The sequence below is a fragment of the Chionomys nivalis genome, chromosome 1, assembly GCF_950005125.1.
Source record: "Chionomys nivalis chromosome 1, mChiNiv1.1, whole genome shotgun sequence".
Taxonomy (NCBI): domain Eukaryota; kingdom Metazoa; phylum Chordata; class Mammalia; order Rodentia; family Cricetidae; genus Chionomys; species Chionomys nivalis.
The window spans coordinates 188,057,031-188,069,573 of record NC_080086.1 but is presented as its reverse complement, the minus strand read 5'-3'; the positions used below and the strand labels follow the sequence as shown (position 1 = coordinate 188,069,573).

The window sequence follows — 12,543 nt, the reverse complement described above, 5'->3', positions numbered from 1 at the left end:
AAGTCAGAGGGAGAAAATAAGCAATGCTAAGAAAAGAAAATACATTTCACATATAAAATTATATTAACATTATAGAATTAAGTGAATTAGATTTTATAACTCAATGTAAGGCTTTATATTTCAATGTGAATTAAATAGAATCAAGGACAATTTTTAGAAAAAAATTAAATGAATAGAATTGACCCAAGAAGAATTAAATATCCTGATAGGATGACATCTGTTAAATTAGTAGTCAGCATCCACACACAAACATCTTGAAGCATGAGTGTGAGAAGTAAAAAAATTTAGAGAAGAACATAGGAAGGTGTGGAAGAAGTTGAACACTTGAGGACTACAAACATGAAATGATAAAAAGATAGGTTTGCTTGTGATCAACTGAGATCCCAGTACTAGATAGGTTGAAGTATTAGAATATAGGGCAACATGAATGTACCAGGCTGTTTTGGAGGGCCACCAACTAGTTCCTAAATCATGACATGGAAATTTTTATTTTATATTAGTTTTGAATGCTCGTCTAGCTCAGGTTCATTTCTGGCTAGCTGTTTTAAATTAACCTGTTTATCTGCCTTTTGCCTTGGGGTTTTTGGTTTTCTTTTCTTCTGTTTATTTCACCATTGCTTGTGTATGATTGCCAGCCGCCTGTCATCTGGCCCTAGACATGCCCCTCTCCTTCTCCTTTTCTTCTTTCTTCTCTTCTCCTATTCATTCTCTCTGCCTGCCAGGCCAACCTATCCTTTTTCTATCTTGCTATTTACTATTCAGCTCTTTATTAGACTAATCAGGTGCCTTAGGCAGGCAAAGTGAAGCAAATTTAACACCTCTTTATATAATTAAACACCCATCCTTACACTGTTAAACAAATACAACATAAACATATGTAGCACATCTTCACATAGTTTAATATTCCACAACACCTCTCCAGTCTAAAGATTTCTCCTGCCTCTCAGAAAAAGCAAGCAAGCAAGAGAGAATAGGGAGATCAAAGTGCCAATAACTCTGATTTAATAATTGTATTTCATCCACTGGTATTGGGCTGCTATTTTATACAAACATGTTCCATTATAGCTTAATTAAAGTAAATTTCTCTTCAAAACTTTCACAGCCAGGAAAGACTGTGGATGATTATTTTCCCCATAGGAACCTGCAGAGCACCTTTCAGTATTGTATTAATTATTCAACAGGCCCACAGTTTTGAATCCATTCCATCTTGACTAAGTCAGAGAATTCAAACCTATTCCTGCTCCTCAAGGACAAATAACAGGATGTTTGTCCAAAGGTGTGGCTACTGAATGTCTTGCTACTCAAAGACCAGTCTTAGGTTGCAGTTACTAAGTGTTTTAAGATGAAACAGGTAATTATGCTTGTCTGTTCTTTGTATCATGGAAGGGAAGTCCTCCCCCCCCCCCATTTTGACTGGGGTATGTAAGGACTGTGATAAGTAAACTTGAGGTGGCTACAGTATTCACTGGAAGCACTCCTAATGCAATTTTTGTCTCTTGTCTATTTCTTTCCTCAATCCTCACTCCCTTTTTCAGGAACATGCAAACAAGTTCGCTGCTCACAACAGTAAGCTGCATGATTAGAATTGAGTTCTCCGTATTCTGTGACAAATTCAAGAGGTGTCTTCAGCAGTAGGGTCTTACTATCAAGTTCTAGGGGTCACACAATAGCAATGGCAACATGCTGTATTGTTTTGAAGATCGCTGTGATACCTCTGATCAATGAATCAGGAGAAGATATCTTACTTCTGACACTAGACTTATTATTTGGCAATCTATGGCTTTTGAGATAAACATAAAAAGCCCATTAGTGCATAGCAAGTGCTATGGGGATAATGAGCTGGTTTGTGATTGGATTTAAGGCATGATGCATAGGGTTGGAGGGGAGAGCATGCCTCAGACAGTAAATCTGATCAAGAATTCATGGTTGTGGAACTTGCAGGCACAAGTTGTAAACCAATTAACAATATTTTGCTAATTGGCCATAGTATCAAATTTCTCTCTAAATTTGTATTTCTCTGTCCATAGTTTAGTGAAGATTTCAGACCTCATCAAAAAGTTTCTCTGCATGGTAAATGTGGTTAACACTCAAACTCAGCTATTCATAATTAGAGAATAAGTGATCATAGAGTCCTCAGTCACAATTGGTCATCTATATCACACTTTGTCTCCCAAACTCTGGGATCATTGTGGAAGAGGACGTAGAAAAATTCTAAGAAGACCAGAGGAAAACAATTTATTCTGCACAAGAAAGGACCACTGCTCTTATGAAATCAAAGCAGCTGCTGCTGCATGCACAAGAAAAAATCAGTCAACATTTCAGCATGGAGGGATGGATGGAGGTGTTCATGAGAACCCACCCATAGCTACATAATTATTGAGTCTGTTTTCATGAAAAATAAGGCTCCTGGCAGATTGACCAAGTTCCTATGGAAGGTCCCACACCTAGAAATGTACAGATAGCAGAAATTGGAGTTAATGGGTTATTAAAACTTTTAAAATAGCAAAATGTTTTAAAGATGACATTAATGATAAACAAAACTAGAAATATAGCAGATCTGAATCATTTTACGGATAAGACTACATTATTAGATTATGTTCAATGTTCAAAGATATGCAACCCAAAATTTATGCAACTTCTAATCAAACAAATAAAACCAAGAAGTGATTTTCTGCAGCTCATATTACCTACACAGATGAGCTATCAAATAGTCTTCAGATAAATAATTCATTTAGATATTCAAAATTAAATTTTAATGATTTGGATTATCTTTTATTCTGTTTCTCTTAATTTTATAAAAGGAAGATTGCTTGTCAGCATGTTTGAAACAGTTTCAGTTTACACAAATCCTCAGAACCTCAGCTGACTTTATACTAATTTTGTATATATTTTGTCAAGTACTTGTATTAAGAATGTCTAAATAATTTTGGACCAAATATAATCAAACTTTTCAAGATAAGTTTATAATGAGATTTAATGTTTTAGAGAACATCTATTTTAATTTGTAGATAATTCAAATAAATATTTAAAATTTAAAATTCATTTTATAGTGATAAGCAATTAGAATAATACAGTATTTGAAGTCTAGAGTATTGGTTTATTCAATATTATGAGTGTCATATTTTGCTACAAATTACTATATACTACAAATAATTATTATGTAAACACTACATACAAACACACACATGTACATCTTTTTGAGGATTTGTGTACACTAAAATTGTTTAAAACAGCTACCAAATGAACTTGATTTTATAATATATTTTGGAGGTTTGGAAGAAAATGGCCCTGAAAGGGAAAGGGCACTAATGGGAGGTGTGGCCTTTTTGGAGTAGGTGTCATCTTGGTGGAGGAAGTGTGTCCCTGTGGATTTGAGCGTTGATGTCTCCTATGCTCAAGCTACACTCATTGAATTAGATCACTTCCTATTGCCAGAAACAAGATGTACAACTCTCAGCTACATGTCCAGCACTGTGTCTGCCTACACACTGCCGTGTCCCATCATAATGAAAATAGACTGATCCACTGAATTATAAGCCACCCAAATAAAATATTTTTTTAGAAGATTTGCCCTGGCTGTGGTGTCTCTTCACAGCAGTAGAACCCTAATTAAGACAGAAGTTGTTACCAGGGACTGTGAAATTGTTGTGATAGGTCTGACCATGCTTTCATTAGAGATAATAGAGACTTTGGTGCTTTGGGTTAGGAAAGCAGTGTAGTGTTTAAGTGCTGCTTAATGAGCCATACTAGTGGAGGCATTGAAGACAGCGGTGCAGACAGTGATTTGAACTGTGGGGGGATGGACAAGATGTTTCAGAGGAAGAGCATTTTAGTATATTTTGGGGAAATCATTCTTGTGATATTTTGGTGAAGAATGTAGAACTTTTGCACCAAGTCTGAAAAGTCTGCCTGAGGCTAAAGTGAAGAGTTTTGGATTAAGTTCATTTGACAGAGCAAATATCTCCAAACAACCCAGTGTAGGCTCTGTCTTGTGGTTACTAATGTTCATGTTTCTAAAGATTTATAATGAAAACGAGCTAGCAGAGCAAGGAAAAATAGAAAGTGTACAGATTGAGGGAAAGTGGCATGAGGAAGTGGAATGGAGCCGACTCCTCTGTTCAAGGAGGTAAACCAATTAAGAAATGGAATAAATGGAGTATGATCTCAGGTTCAAATCCCACCCAGTTTAGTTTCCAACTAATGAAAATGAAGAAAAGCTTAGAACCAGGTCTGGTGGTGCACACCATTAATTACAGCCCTTGGAAAGCAAAGACTGGCAGATCTCTGAATTTGAGGCCAGTCAGGTCCAAAGACAGCCAAGCATATGCAGTGAAGGAAACCATGGAAAACAGAAAGCTGGTGAAGTCATAATTGAATGAGGGGGGCCATGTTCCAGCCACAGCAAGCAGCAGAACCTGGCAGCTTTGGCCATGTAACTCTGCCTTTGGTGTTAAGGATAGAAGAAAGCGGTTATGGAATTTGCCTCCAAGACTAAGGAAAACTGCTGATGTTGGGCATGTGTCAGGGGTGTCCCTGTGTGGAGGCTTAGAGAAGCCACTATGCGAGGCTGTGAAGTTGAAGGTGAATTGCTTTGGAGACCCCACAACGTGATGAAGATGCCAGAGTCCTGGGAAACTTGTCAAGGAGACATGTTAACAGGGAACCAGCCCAAGAGAAAGAAGTGTGTTGTGATAAACAACACAGTAAGGAATTGTAGAAAAAAAAAAAACACATTTTGATATCAGCACGGGGATGCAGTTATTTTTGGTCTTGTTTTGGTCCAGTGTTTCCTCACTATTGTCCATTTTCTACATTTTAGAATGGTAATATATATCTTCTGCCATTGTATGTTGGAAATATGTGATTTGCTTTATGATTACAATTTCAAATGGGATTGCAGTTACAAGACTACATGAATCTCAGAATAGACTGAACTTTAGACTTTTAAATAAGTTTGAGGCTGTTCTAGACTATGGGGACTTTTAAATTTGGACTGAATACATTTTTACATTGTTATATAGTTATAAGTCTTCGGGGGCCAGTGAGTGGAATGTTGTGGTTTGAAAGAAAGTGACTTCCAAAGAGATTGGCACTGTTAAGAGGTAAGGTTTTCTTTTGTTGTTGTTTCCGCAGTAAGTGCGGCCTTGTGGGAGAAACTGTGTTGTGTGAATTCCTTCAGCCAATAGCCCTTAAGATACCAGTGCAATTTAGGTGTTGTTTCATGTAAGTGGAGACAAAAAGTGTGTCTGGTCCCTTTTTTTTTTTTTTCTGCTGGATTCAGTTCCAGTTCCCAGCGCATGCAGAGGACGACAAACTGCTACCAGTACTGTGAATTTATCCCCAAATAAATAAACCTTTGCTATACTCCATTCTGGGCTATTGTGGAACTCTTTGATACTACTACCATGTGTCCACTGCGAGGGTGGGCTTTGAGGTCTCATTTGCTCAAGCCATGCTCAGTGTGGTACACAGTTCATTTACTGTTGTCTGTGAATCAAGATGTAGAAATCACAGCTCCCTCTCCAGCACCATCTTGCTGTAATGTGTGTGTGTGTGATTATTTACTGATGTCATTCAACATATGGTCTTCCTAATTAAATATAAATCTACAAAGCAAACTTGGAAGAAAATAGAAAGTTATTTAACTTTGGAGTATAGAGCCAAACTATCAGACAAAAAAGAAAAACATTATGGAAAGTGTAAATAAAGTAGGCCCAGTAGAAATGAAATGTTAAAACCTAAACAGCAGAAATATATTAACCATGGTTTAATTGATAAAATTAGAGAAAAATTGGCATGTAAAAACATCAACTTCCAACATACAAATACAAACACCTATATATACACACTCAGATACATATTTTTATTTAGAATAATAAATTTTTATTTATATATAGAGAGAGGGAGTATTAGCTTATTTATGTATAGGAATTGCAGAAGAATAAATATTAATGCTAATTAAGTCTTTGAAAAGAGGTCAAATAACGGTAAAGGAAATTTATTTGATATTCCTAAAATACAAAATATGAAGTGTTATACATATGAGTAACAAAATTCTCATATGTAGAGAATATGAAATGATGAAAACCTTGGAAAATACATCTAGATGTTTAAACATTTCCTACACAATTATCAAATATTTCTTCTGTTTGCTGTATACTTTATAACACAACTTCTTAATCTGTGAGTGTTCATATATGGCCCATGTAAATGTGGGCATCATGACAGAATTGACAACTCTATGAGGTTTTTAAATGTACAGTAATGGAAAATCTTACTGGAGATTAAACATGTAACAAATCCTCAATGCCACCTGTGTTGCATCTTGTCACTTCATTGTAGTCTTGTTTCAAAATGAATAGCTTTGGAATTCAATGTTTTCTGATCATGCAGAAACACAATGATTTAGTGATGAAAATAATTACTCTTAAAAGTAGATTTATTTATTTTAATTTTTTTGTGTTTTGCCTGCATGTTCGTATGTACCTGACCGGTGCTCAAGTTGGTACCCATGAAACTGTAGTTTTGGATGTTTTGTGATCTGCCATGTGGATACTAGGTATCAAATCTGGGTTTTCCAAATGAGTAGCAAATGCTTTTAACAACTGAGTCATCTTTCCAGACATGAAAAACAATGGCTTTTTAATATTTTCTATCACCATTCTTTAACATACAAATATAAAATTATATTATATGTTTTCACAGTATGTCATGTTAGAATGATTGTTTTTTTAAAAAAAAATTGTTGATGAACTTAACTTTCATTTTTAAAAACTCACTAGACTAGCTTTGGCCTGGGAGAAGGACAGAGATTCTAATAACTTTTGAGAGGACTGTAAACATTTCAGTTTGTACTATGTATTTAATGTGAAGCCACATTGTAAGCATCAACTACAATAAAATAAAAATACTGACCATCTCTAAAAACTATTCAAAATTCTCTAGGACTTAAAATATCAAATTTTTACTCATGAAAATTTATATAAAATAAATAAATACATCGACCCATTAGTGTGAAAGTTTTATGTTATTTTTGCTAGGTGGAGAATTCAATGCATTCTAAATGAAAAAGTATTCTAAATAAATTTCTTCATCATTTATTTTCATACAATACTGGTTAGTGTATCCATTTTATAGATCTATAATCTGGGAGTCATCTGAACATTTTTTGGGTGGAAGCAGTTATGAATGAAGAATGTTGAAGGAGCATTTGCATGAAATCATTTGTCTGAGTGTAAAGAAATAAGTGTGAAAACATTCACTGTATCCTTACTTGAAATGGGAAAAGCTCGAAACAAGTTAAATATCCTTTTGTGATTATGATAAACTGCATACTTATATAGCACTCTTCCACATACCTGTATGAGTTATTAAATTTGATTTATGTATATCAGCTGCAGGTTGATTTTGTTTAAAAAATATGGACTACTTCATGAATTTGTGTTTCATCCTTTAAGGCACAGAGGCCATGCTAATCTTTTCTGTATTGTTCCAATTTTAGCGTATATGCTGCCAAAGCAAGCGCACATACTGTGTTTGTAGCACTTATGTTCACTGATGCTACTAAATATAAATCTAGCTTTTACATTTCAACTGCTATTAAATTTCCATAAATATGGAACTTGAGTTTTCTGTTCAATTTTATATATATGGTAAGTAAACCATGATGTATTCTGTAAAATTTTAAATCACATAAGTCAGTTTCCATCTTTAGTGTATGGTGAGAACCTATTCAGTAACCACAGAAACAAATCATGAATATTCCATTTTAGGGTTTTGGTGGAAATTGGAAAATGGGGGTGAGTTATTGGAATAAGAAAGGGTACAGACTTAAGTTAATTGCATCTTTAAGGTTGTATTTCTTTGTCTGTGCCTCTGTGTGTGTGTGCGCGCACGCACGCGCGCTCGCACACGTGTTTACACTTGTGTGTTTGTGGATTTACAGGTGTGCAAGGCGTAGCTCCACACGTGTGTAAATGTATGTGAAAGCAAGAGGACAACTACTTGTTCTGTTTCGCAGGCAGTAGCCACCCTGGCTTTTGAGACAGGGTCTCTCAGTGAGTGCCCTGGAAATCATTAAGAAGGTTGCTCTGATTGGCCAGTGATCCCAATGCTCCCTCTGTTTCTACTCTCCCAGTTGTGGGCTTATGAAGCTGTCTGTCACACTGGCTTCTTTTATTTGGGTTCCAGGGGTCAAATTCAGATGCCTGTGCCTGTGGAGCTAGCATATTTCCGATGATCTCTTGACGTTGCCTTTGTATTCTTTCTTAAAAAGGAAATAAGATTCCAGCAGAAAAGGTTTGAAGAAATAATTGTTTTGACTTGGTAATCGAATAAGGAAACAATACTCTGTTTGTTTAATTACAACCATAAGCCAAGCTTCTGAAACATCTCTTAGGCGCATTTGAGTATTTCCTTAAGGAAAGACTTATTCTGCTTTAGTTGAGCAAGAACAGTCACCTCAAACTCTTGAGATGCTACTTTATCTTCCTTGTTCCTGGATATAAGATATAGACCTAATCTGTCTGTAAAGGGCATCCTGCTAGGTTTCTTATTGTTTTGATGCACAGTTTGGGCAAGTTCATTATTTCATATGTGCTGGAATACCGAGAACTGGTGGGAAAAAAAAAAAAAAAAAACAATTCAGATTTTTCATCCATAAAGGAGAGAGAGAGAGGGAGAGAGAATGAATAGTATGTTGTAGAACATGGCTTTAGAACTCCTTGACTAAGCATAATAAAAGTCTTACAGCCAATGAAAACTAGGTCTTTATTGTGCTATCCCTAAGCTCCTGGAAAAAACAATTAATTCTCTGCTTTTGTGAATTTGAATGCCTTAGATAACGCACAGAAATGGAATTCTCCATTATATTTAACTTCAGGTTTTTGTTACTTTTTATAATAGATGATCCAACTAGATCTTAGCACCGAGAAGTTTCTCAATCCTCTGCTTTTGGCATCTTTCTTGTTCTCCTTTTTCTGTGACTTCCTAAAAACTGTTGGAACAGCAGGAGTCAGGACTGCTTATTGGCTTCTTCTCATGTAGCACATGCCAATTACTAATTATTCTTCTAATTTTACTTTAATACCATTTTATAATTAGAACTTTAAGCAAACCAATACATTCTCTCTGACTGTTTATTAGTCATGGCCAAACTTTTATTTTGGTTCTGTAACTATAGGCACTCAAAGATATTTTAAGTATTTGGTGAAATTTTTAAATTTGTTCATTTAATAATGTCATGTTGGTAGGTTTTTAATAACATTAGTGATAAGTGTTATCATATCAGTTTATCATAATATGAATAATATCAATACAAATTATATGCTATCTATGTGATACACTTGCACTCTGCGTTGTACGTTCATGGGAAGTTATAAATCAATTCCACTTGTTCAATGTATTGTATAAAGGTTTAATATACTTAAGATACTCCTAGATAAATATATACAGGCATTTATATTTTTCCATTTGTGAGACTAAAAGTGGAAGGAATGCAATTTTTATTCATTTAATAATTTCACTTACAAATATTATCTTATGCTAAGTAAACTGTGAGCACTTCTGCATGCATCTGGTGGTATTGTAGGAGAAGAGTGAACCAGGAAAGAAAAAGAAGCATATATTTTGAGTGATCAAATAGAAGTTCCTAATAATCTAATGCATGAATGATGCAGAAATCTCTAAAAAGAGAAATTCTCTGACAAAAGGAAAATCACAGCAAATATAAAATAAAGAGTAGCACCTAGAAGAACTGTGGTGGTTGCAAGTGGAAAAATGGAGGAATATCTGGATCATACACGTCCCTCTGGATCAAGGAAAGAACACTGATGTCCTTTTACAAGAGCAAAAGTGTGTCACCCAAGGATTTTATACATGTAATAATACTGAGATACACTGAAAAAGAAAAGACCAAGCAAACAAATAAATCCCTTCTAGTTTTGGCATCTATACATGGTGCTAGAAGGAGAAACTATATAAAACAATCAGCACAAGCTTGAGCACCTGAAAAATCTAGGAACTACAATAAGAACCAATAGTTGTATTTGCCAAGATAAAGTGGTAAAATAATGAGTCAGCTAAAGAAAAGTCAAGATAAAATAACAAAATATTTTTAAAAGTCAAGAGAAAAGATAGAAAACATGAAAATTAAGGAAATGTATGGCAGATATACAAGATGCAAAGGTAGAAATATTATATAGATGTAAGGTTATAGACAAAGTTTAATGTCAGCCTCAGTGGTCTAGCAAGAAACTTCCTCTAGCAAACTAACTGCATAAATAAATATTTTTATAAATATATGTAAGTTGGCTGTAGAGGGGCATGGCTTAATGGTTGAGTACTAGCCTAGCATGTACAAGGTTGTAAGCATAGTATACAGTACTAAAAATAAAGGAAGGGAATTTAACACATGTAATATATACTTGAGGAAGAGTGGAGAAAACAGAATAGTTGTGTATAATAATGCCAGCCTGTAATCTCAGCACATGGGAGGTTGAGGCAGGACGAATGTAAGCTCCAGATTAGAGTGTAAAACACAACAAACCCAACACTCAATATGAAAGGAAAACAAGGAAATCCGATTACCTTGGAATGTTGTCAAATGACTGTAGTCCCACTTTCAAGAGGCTAATGTGAGAGGATGGTAAATAGTATTACCTTTTAGAAATATAACTTCTGAGTTCCGGCCGGCGGAGGCACCGGCAGGCAGGCCTAGGCAGCGGGGGCAACGGCGCGCAGGCAGGCCCGGGCAGCGGAGGCACCAGCACGCAGGCAAGTCCTGGCGGCAGAGGCACCGGCGTGCAGGCAGGCCCGGGTGGCGGAGGCACCGGCAGTCAGGCCCGGCAGGAAGGCCTAGGCAGCGGAAGCACTGGCGCACAGACAGGCCCGGGCGGCGGAGGCACCAGCACGCAGGCAAGTCCGGGCGGCAGAGGCACCGGTGTGCAGGCAGGCCCGGGTGGCGGAGGCACCGACAGTCAGGCCAGGCAGGCAGGCCTAGGCAGCAGAAGCACCAGCGCGCAGGCAGGCCCAGGAGGCGGAGGCACCGGCAGGCAGGCCCAGGAGGCGGAGGCACCGGCAGGCAGGCCTAGGCGGCGGAAACACCGGCGCACAGACAGTTCCGGGCGGCGGAGGCACCGGCAGGCAGGCCCGGGCGGCGGAGGCACTGGATACAGGATAGTGCGGGCAAGAAACAGTGAAGCCTGCACTGAGAACAGATTGCCCCGCTACAATTAAATCAAACCCAATAGATAGCATCGGTAAGAGGAGATGGGCAGACGCCAAGGCAAGAATTCACCCAACAATCTGAAAAACAACATGAAAACACCAGAACCCAATGATCTTACAACACAAGGACTTGAACACCCTATCACAGGAGAAGAGGAAAAAACTGACTTTTTGAAAGCAATAGAGTCCCTTAAACAACATGTAAAAAATGCCCTCATAGAAATGGATGAGAAGTATAACAAAAAGTTTGAAGAAATGAGTAAATACGTAAATGATACCCTGGGAAGCCAAGAAAAAACGATCAAACAGGTAATGGAAACAGTCCAAGAATTGAAAACTGAAATGGAAGCAAGGAAGAAAATACAAACTGAGGACCAGCTGGATATGGCAAATATAGGTCAACGAGCAGAGACTACAGAAACAAGCATAATCAATAGAATACAAGAGATAGAAGAAAGAATCTCAGATTCTGAAGACAACATAGAGAAAATAAACGGACTGATCAAAGAAAACACCAAAACCAACAAATTCTCATCACAAAACATTCAGGAAATATGGGACACAATAAAAAGGCCAAACCTAAGAATAATAGGGATAGAAGAAGGAGAAGAGGCACAGCTCAAAGGTCCAGAAAACATTTTTAACAAAATTATGGAAGAAAACTTCCCCAACATAAAGAAAGATATTCCTTTGAATATTCAAGAAGCATACAGAACACCAAACAGACTGGATCAAAAAAAGACGTCCCCTCGCCATATAATAATCAAAACACAAAATATACAGATTAAAGAAAGAATATTAAGAGCTGCAAAGGAAAAAGGCCAAGTAACTTAAAGGGTAAACCGATCAGACTTACACCTGACTTCTCTATGGAAACCATGAAAGCCAGAAGGTCCTGGATAGAGGTACTACAGAAACTAAGAGACCATGGATGCAAACCCAAACTACTATACCCAGCCAAGCTATCGTTCACTATCAATGGAGAAAACAAGACATTCCAGGATAAGAACAAATTTAAACAATACGTTGCCACAAATCCAGCCCTACAGAAAGTAATAGAAGGAAAATCACAACCCAAGGAATCCAACATTGCCAACACTGCCTACAATAACCCAGGCATCTAGCGACCCTTCAACAGCACAACTCAAAGAAGGGAGACACACAAACTCTTCTACCAAAAGCAGTAAGAATAACCGGAGTTAACAACCACTGGTCATTAATATCACTTAATATTAATGGTCTCAATTCACCAATAAAAAGGCACAGGCTAAGAGATTGGATACGAAAACAGGATCCAACAGTCTGCTGTTTGCAAGA

The 12,543-nt window shown here is 37.0% G+C and overlaps 1 non-coding gene across 1 annotated transcript; it reads right to left on the bottom strand.

Moving 5' to 3' along the window:
• Positions 1–7,414: 7,414 nt before the first annotated feature.
• LOC130890085 (U6 spliceosomal RNA) lies at positions 7,415–7,521 on the bottom strand. Its single transcript, XR_009058687.1, has one exon. It is a non-coding gene; the product is annotated as a U6 spliceosomal RNA (small nuclear RNA).
• Positions 7,522–12,543: the final 5,022 nt, after the last annotated feature.